At 41.8% G+C, this 7,662-nt stretch overlaps 1 pseudogene; it reads left to right on the top strand.

Moving 5' to 3' along the window:
• Positions 1 to 397: 397 nt before the first annotated feature.
• The window catches only part of LOC149191006 (phytochrome pseudogene), a 36,585-nt pseudogene continuing 29,320 nt past the window's right edge, over positions 398 to 7,662 (top strand).

Here is a 7,662-nt window from a genome sequence, read left to right as displayed (position 1 = left end):
GCTTCACCTTTGCATGGAAAAGTGGGTGGAGTGTTTGATGGTTGTTGGTTCACTTGATGTTGCTTTTGCAAGTTGTTCCTTGCTTGTATGTTGGAAGGCTTGACAAGTTCGTCTGTTCGTGAAAGGTGCATGTTCATTTGCACGTCCGTCCATGAGCACATCTTGCATGTTTTCTCATCCATCCATCCACAAAAAAATATTTTTATGATCATCCATTCACGGCAACATCCCATTCCATGCATCATTTGTTCGACTATTAGTGAACCTGTCCTTTTGCATGTCCTCCCCTTCATTCATCCCGTTCATCATCGGGCCATGTTTGATTGTGTACTTGTTCCTACAGTCACTCATGATGAGATGACATCAAATTGAAAAACCTCCTAGTCTACCATGATACATGGCCATCTCAGATGTAGGTGATTGGGAGAGGAAACAAGGTTATGAGGCAGGATGGAGGCTCCAGGCACTACTGATGAAAACTGTTCAAGAGTCACTAGGTGATGGAGGTGGGCAATCCATATCAACAGTGACTGTCTGTGAGGTCTAGCCCAACTGGAGGACAAAATCACGTAGTTTTTTAGGGGAATAGTCTGAGTTGCATGAAGGTTGGGCAGACAAAATATGCGTAGTTTTCAGAACAAGTGAGTAGTGGGGCTTCACAGTAAAAACTATGTAATTTTTTTGGAGGAACAGGTCGGGCTGCAGGGAGGCTTGGCCGAAAGAAATTGCACAATTTTTTGGAGTAACTAACCTAGAGCCTAGAAGAAAAAATGCGCAATTCCTAGAGGGAAGTAGTAACTGGCTACTGGGTCACTGGCAATAGAAACTATGTAATTCCTAAGGGGAAATGGCAGTCAGTTGTTGGGAGTAGAAACTGCTCAATTCCTTGAGGGAACTAGCAGTCTGCTGTTGGTAGCTTCTCGTGAGAGAAATTGTACTAATGTTGGGAGGCCAACCTGCTAATCATATCTATGCAATTTCTAAGCTAAGTGGATTGTTGGGCAGTAGAGGGCCTTCTAATGAAGATTGCACAATTTTTTAGATGAGCAGTTGGTGGACTGTCAAGAGGGCTCGCTGGAAAATTTGTGCAATTTCATGAGAGAGAGGGATAGGCACTCGGTGTCTATCCAGATTGTCTATGCAATTTTCTCAGTCATTAGAGCGGGCAATGCTTACAACCTCTGTGAAATTTTTTATGGGAGTGAGTTTGGGGGTGGCTATCGAGTGAAACTCTCCAGTTGACTAGCATGAAGGCAGATTGATTTTCTTGCGACTAGAGCAGCATGAAAAGACTTGCTTGGTGCTTATATGCTGTACTAGGTGACATTTGATCAAGTTAATGGTGGGGTGATGGTCCGACTGTCAGAGGGGAGTCCGATATTCATAGCTTCAATTGAAAAAATGATGAAGTGTGTGAATGAGTGAAAGATGCATATGTGATCCTGCAAACACACACTTGCATGACTCGATGAAGAGACGACTCAAACCATCTAGACACACATGTTCAATATGATTGACCGATGGTGTAAGTGACAAGCATGAAACTTTTGATTGATCGTTGGTCGGCTGTGACGACCCTTGCATGATAGTGAATGTGACTCTGTGTGTGAGTGTGACAGATGTCTTCATAGAGAACACAACAAGTACACAAGAAGCGAAGACTTTGAGCATAACTAGAACATGGTCACAAGAATGAATTTGAGATCAACATGCAAGACTTGGTGAAATGAACAAGCAAGGCGAATGTGAAGACTCACATGAGCTCATGGAATGAGCCCAAGTGTGTGCAGTCATCAAGTGGAAAGCTCGAGGGAGACTCTGAAATTGGGTGCAGGCAAAAATTTTGGATGGTGGTTGTAGCTGCTACAACACTTGGTGACACACTTGTAGAATTCCAGCTTTTCTATTTTTGTTCATTGCTAGCACAAGGCCTTGGTCTTTTGGGGAGTATTGAATCTCTTTGCAGGTTGCTTCGACTTCTCCACTTACCCCATGAACATACATTGTTCAACTTTTTCCAACTCAGTCAAACACAATCAAAAGTTCAGCTTGATCACAATGTTTCGAATTCGGGAAGGGTAGTTTAGCTCGCAAGTTGAAGATTTTCAGAGTATAATATTTCATCTCTAGTGTTTCTCCACTTCCAGTAGGCCTAGACAGTACCCTGGCAGAGTGACGTAGGAACACATGAATCGATCCACTACTAATGAGCCTGGTTATTACTCTGCTAGAGTTTCATGCTTCATCTCTCTATGTAGGAAGCCTTTCTCTTCTTTTGCCTTGGTATTTTTTCAAGAGGACTGTGCATAGGAACTTATTTATTTTGGGGTGGAAGAGGGATCCCAGCTTATTTAGAGTAGAAGAGGTTGTTCCTTCAAAGAAGCATGTAAGACCTCTAACATAGGTTTTCTCGTTTAGATATTTCTCCTTCTCTGTTTCTACTAGTTTGATGGGCTTAAACAAACAGAGCGGAAGGGTTAGTTTAGGCATGGGGATTTTGAGTGTGGAAACAATTTCATGGTTGGACCAAAACTTCCCTTGCATATGGATCGTATTTTCTATCAAGACTTCATCAGCTGAAGGTTAAAACTAAGCACAAAGAAGACAAACACAAGTTTGGCCAAGTGCTGTAATGTCACAAGCCTCTTCAAATTTCAACTACAGACTCTATTCAAAAGACAAAATGTAGTATTTCGTAGCACTTATTTCCGGAAACAAAAATAGTAATACATCAAGCAACAAAAGAAACATAAACAAAAATAGGTAGCAGAACAAACAAATTAGAAACAAAGATAGTAAGCAAGGAAAACAAGATGAAAGCAACGAGTAGTAGGCAGACTATGTACATGGAATGGGGCACATCTCGACCTAGTGGAAGCAATGCTTGAGATCTTGGCCGTTGGCAGGAAGGTTTTCAACCCTCTCGTCAAGGCATTGTAGATGGCGTGTATGTGCACCAAGCTTCTCATGGACCAATATTAGGATACCGGTTTGTGCTACCCGGACCTGGTGGTATTCTGAAAGACCTTTAAGTGAAGACGCTGCCCACGGATTCAGATATTGCTTGCAAGATAGGCTCAGATGATGGCACTGGGTAATTTTTTTTTATTCGGGAGCAGTTCAAGTTTCTAAAATCAATGTGTTAGGTTCCTATACCAATAGGTTTCATTTTTCATGATTGACGTTGGAAGTGCCAAATATGTTCATCTTTGATGCTGCAAAGGTTCCATATTTTGTGAAAAGAAAAAGAAAGTTAAAAAATGTGAAGAGGGTATGCCCTAAAAGAATTATCAAAGGGCAAAAAGAGTAAATTGGTCAGAAAGAAAAATAAAAATGAACCCCAAAGAATGACCAGGAAAGTGGCCACTCAAAATGCCACTACTACCTTATTTACAAGTCCACAATGTGCAAGTATTGTTGGTATCACACTTGATGGGTGGCCCAACAGTTCAATCTGGACCATGCCATGTTTAAATTGCTGTTGTAGAATAGAAAAAGAATCTCTGTCCAAACAGTTCAAGCTTGGCAGACCAATAGCTAGATAGAGAAATTAAGGAGCCTAACTGCTTAATCTGGGCCCTTGGAAGAGATAAGAGTACACTTAGATAGGAGGGTAGTCAAAAGAAAAGAGAACAATCAGGGTTTGCAATTCTAAGTGCACCCACTCAAGAGGAAGAAAAAATGTTAGGTCTATTAGGTTAGGTAGGTAGTTTGAGGTTGCAGAAGCAAGCTTTTGATCTCTTTTTGTATGGTTAAACAAAACTTGTCTCATCAATGACAGAAATGTCAAAGCATATGTTTAATGGTAGAACTTTGGAAGCATGTATAATTCCGCTTCACTCCCCCTAAAAGTTTCTTACTAACACCCCTTGAGGACTTTGGGATTTTCCCAACCAGTCCTACTTGCACTTCATTTTGTAAAATACTAAGTCACACTTTGACTTCCATCAATAAAGAGAAGCCACATTTCTTGTGTAAAACCACTCCTCCACATTCCATTCACTTCTTATGTTTAAGTTTTAGTTCATAAACTTAGCCTTTGCCCTACTCTTTCACTTCGCAAACTCATATTAACTTCTAATTCTATTTTATAGCTCCCTAGCTACTTTCCCACCCCTATTTCTATAAAAAATCATATAAAATCCCAAAAAATATTACATATCCTACCCTATAGCATTATAGCTATGTAACATGGTTTTGGGAAATAATAGTCCATCTGGGACTACTATTAACCCTTCCGCATCCTAACCTGGAGTTAATCTAACCTCTGGTTAAGTTAATAACCATTACCCACCCCTTTACCCATAAAATTTTACCATTCTACCCTTTGCGCTCATTGTTTAAGGTTTTGATTTAAACATTTATTTAAACATTAAACGTTCTGCCGGCGCATAACCCATTAACCCACTATCCAAGGTCTAAACCTTGGCACATATGATTAAACACCAAATATTCGCACGGGTCTTGTTCTGAAGTTGCACACCACCCGATCGCCCCGCCAACCGCCCGATGGCCAGCACTCCAGATCCATGGGTGGGTAGTCATTTTCACACCTCGATCCACCGGAGGTTAACGTCCGAGGAATGGGTGGTTTCCCTGCCATATCCCCGCCACGTGTTGGCCTCTCGGCGTGTTTAGAGGCCCCTCCCCCAATACTGCCTGTGTTCAAAGGTGGTGCGGGAGAAACCATAAACCGCCCTCTGACCCTTGACGCCAGCGCAATGTCGCCACTAACGTCACCTCCGCATCAACCCGCCGGTGCCCTGTGTCACTGCCACCTCATCTGCCTGTGTCCCCACCCTGCCACTGTGTGACCGCTACGTCAGCGCCTGAGTCAGCTGCCACGTCACCCTACCGTACCTGGGACCCATCGATGACATCATGCTGATGTCATCGTGGAAAAGCGCCAAAAGCGCAAATGTGCCAAATTCTTATAAAAAAATGCGTTTTCGACCTTTTTGTTAGTCATTTTCATTAGACATAGTGGAGAGCTGTTGCTGCCGTTTTCGCCCGTTTGCCTCCAAAATTCAAAATTCGACCAATTGAGCTGTTGCCACCTTGAAATTCGTCTCCACCATTTGCCATTGGACCAGTCCAGTTGCCCTCAACACTATTTTAATGACGTATTTGGCCAATTTCACCTCTTTTCCCCTGTTCTTCCCATTTTTCTCCGTTTTTCATGCTTGAAGCCTGCAAATTCCCAAGTTAACGACTCTGCCCCACCTAAATGTTGCCAAAAATCCACTGATAAATCCCTACCTCAAGAAGAACCCTATAAACCTGCGCTCGTTTGCAAATTTACCATTGAAAACTCATTTTTTAAGCTCGGGTTCCCGACAAAATTCCATAACATCTCGACATTGTCCCTTTTTGCCTCATTCCACTGAAAAATGTCAGTACATTGAGCTGTAATAATCCCTTTCCCCTCGGATTTTTTCCCTCACAGTCTCCCAATCCAGAGAATTTGTTAAAGAGAAAACAAAGCCTTAACCAAACTTTGCAAAGTTTTCCTTTTCCACCATAGTTATAGATATTGAAGACTTTTGGCTCAGCTGGACTCATTCTGCAACCCCTCTACAAATCCTCATAAGCAGTTATCCTCAGTCTGTTACTGCTCTAAAACTTCAGTCCAAATATAACATCAAAAAAGTTTTATAATGGCCACTCCAACAGCTCTTAGTATCACTCCTATGAATCCACCAAATAGAGAGCTTGAAGCCATGCCTCTTGCTGATAAGGATTACCTCATTCAAGATTTAGTTGGGGACAGAAATCACTTACAGACCTTCTACCAACTAAGAAACAGCTTTGTAAACAATTGTGACATGTATGGCATATGGAAATCTAGTTTGCATGTTTACTTTCTTCCATCTATTAATATTTTTCCAAAGATCATCTGCCTATGTGTTGAGAACTATGAGCCAACCCAGAGAGCTGCCAAGTCTCCATCTGGGAGCATACCTTTTTATATTACTCCTGACTCCATCAACCAGATGCTTAACTTCAAACGGACTCAACTATTGTTCCCTTTCTCTATGAACTACTTGCTTGATCAAGGCTCCAAGCTCTCCAGCTCTGAAATTGCAAGAATTGCTAAGACATTCATGAGGGCAGACCACCAGCCTACAGGACCACCTCCATTGCTATATTTCCATTTCAATGAGGTGGGCAAACTGCTAGTTGATATGATCTCCTATGTGCTAGGTTTCAAAACAAGTGAGCACATTTATGAAACAGTGTTGGTTTTATTATCTGCATACAGTCCAGGACAGCCCCCTGCTTTCAAGTATAATTATGCCAAGTTCATAGCCAACAAAATACATGACCAGCTAGTGAAACTGGATAGGGAGGGAGTCTTTAAATATTCATCATATATCTATCATTTGTTCATATATTACCAGTCTGAATGCTTCCAATGCCCCATCAAGAAATTGGATTCAAAGGGTAAAATAGGGTCTGTCATCTTTTGGTCATCAGTTTTTCACGAGGTTCAAAAATCTCCATTTTCCTACTGTGAGTTCATTGACCAATTTGTATACCCAGTCTCTTGTCTCCTAATGAGATCCCCTCCTCCTAGATTATCATATGACATACAGAAGATCTTGCAGCTGTCCAAGAATTATAAAATAGGTGATTGGTATCTCTACCAAAATCACACTGTCATTAGAATATATGGCTGTGAGCTATGCCCTTACAGGCTCCCAAGATATGTACCAATGAGACTGTTTGCCTTGGAGTACTATAGGCAGCTTATCAATTCTGATCTCACTCACTTTCATAGTGCTAAGAAGAAAGCTCACCTGAAATTCAAAGACCATCTAGGCCCCTTCATTATGAGCAAGAAAGAGGGTTGGCAAGATGCTGATCAAATATTGAGGGACAAATATAAGTTAAAGAGGAGCTTCTGGTGGGTCCCTTATAACCCAGAGGGTTTTATCAGTGCCAGAAGAGTTAAATATAGGTTGATGGCCTATGACCATTGTAAATTTCCACAAATTGAACAATATGCTAACCAAGATGAGTGGGTGCAAGACACATTAGTTGAGGAATTTACCCAAGAAGAAATTATGGAGCGAAATGTCAAAGATTTAGAAAAAACTCTTGACTTGGATTCCTCTGACAAGGTAACTTTCGAACTGACGCACCAAGTTGGAGAAGGCACATCCACTACTGCAGCTTCACAAGCTGCTGAAGAAGCATCTACATCAGAAACAGGTACAGCTAAAGGAAAAGAGCCAATGGATACAGAACAAGGAATGATCACAGAACAGCCTACCACCTCAAAGGAGAAAACTCAAGAACAAGCTCCTTCACAGCAAACTGAGCCTCCACAAATTCCAGCATTGCAAACTCCTGCTAATGAGGAAAGAGGTAAGAAGTGAGATAGAGAAGACTCCACACCTGCTAGTGGGTCTACACAGCAGCCTGAAGCCAAGAGGCAAAGAGTTGATCCTCCAATTGAGGAAGAAGTTAGTGAAGAAGTCATAGAAAGCCCGAGAAGGGAAGCAAGCCAGCAGACACCTACTAGCTCTTTCCAGCAAGAGCAAGAGAGGCAGCATGGCATGGAAATCTCTTCCTCAAGGCAACAAACCAAGCGGCCACCTAGCATCAAAACAACTTTCATGGAAATCAAAGCTCAGAATGAACTGTTAAGGGTACAGT

Source organism: Pinus tabuliformis, chromosome 3_1 (assembly GCF_031772625.1).
Source record: "Pinus tabuliformis cultivar Carrire ecotype Pingquan chromosome 3_1, CPIR1, whole genome shotgun sequence".
In the NCBI taxonomy this organism is placed as follows: Eukaryota; Viridiplantae; Streptophyta; class Pinopsida; order Pinales; family Pinaceae; genus Pinus; species Pinus tabuliformis.
Note: the sequence above shows the minus strand (reverse complement) of the source record. Positions and strands in the feature narration are given on the sequence as shown.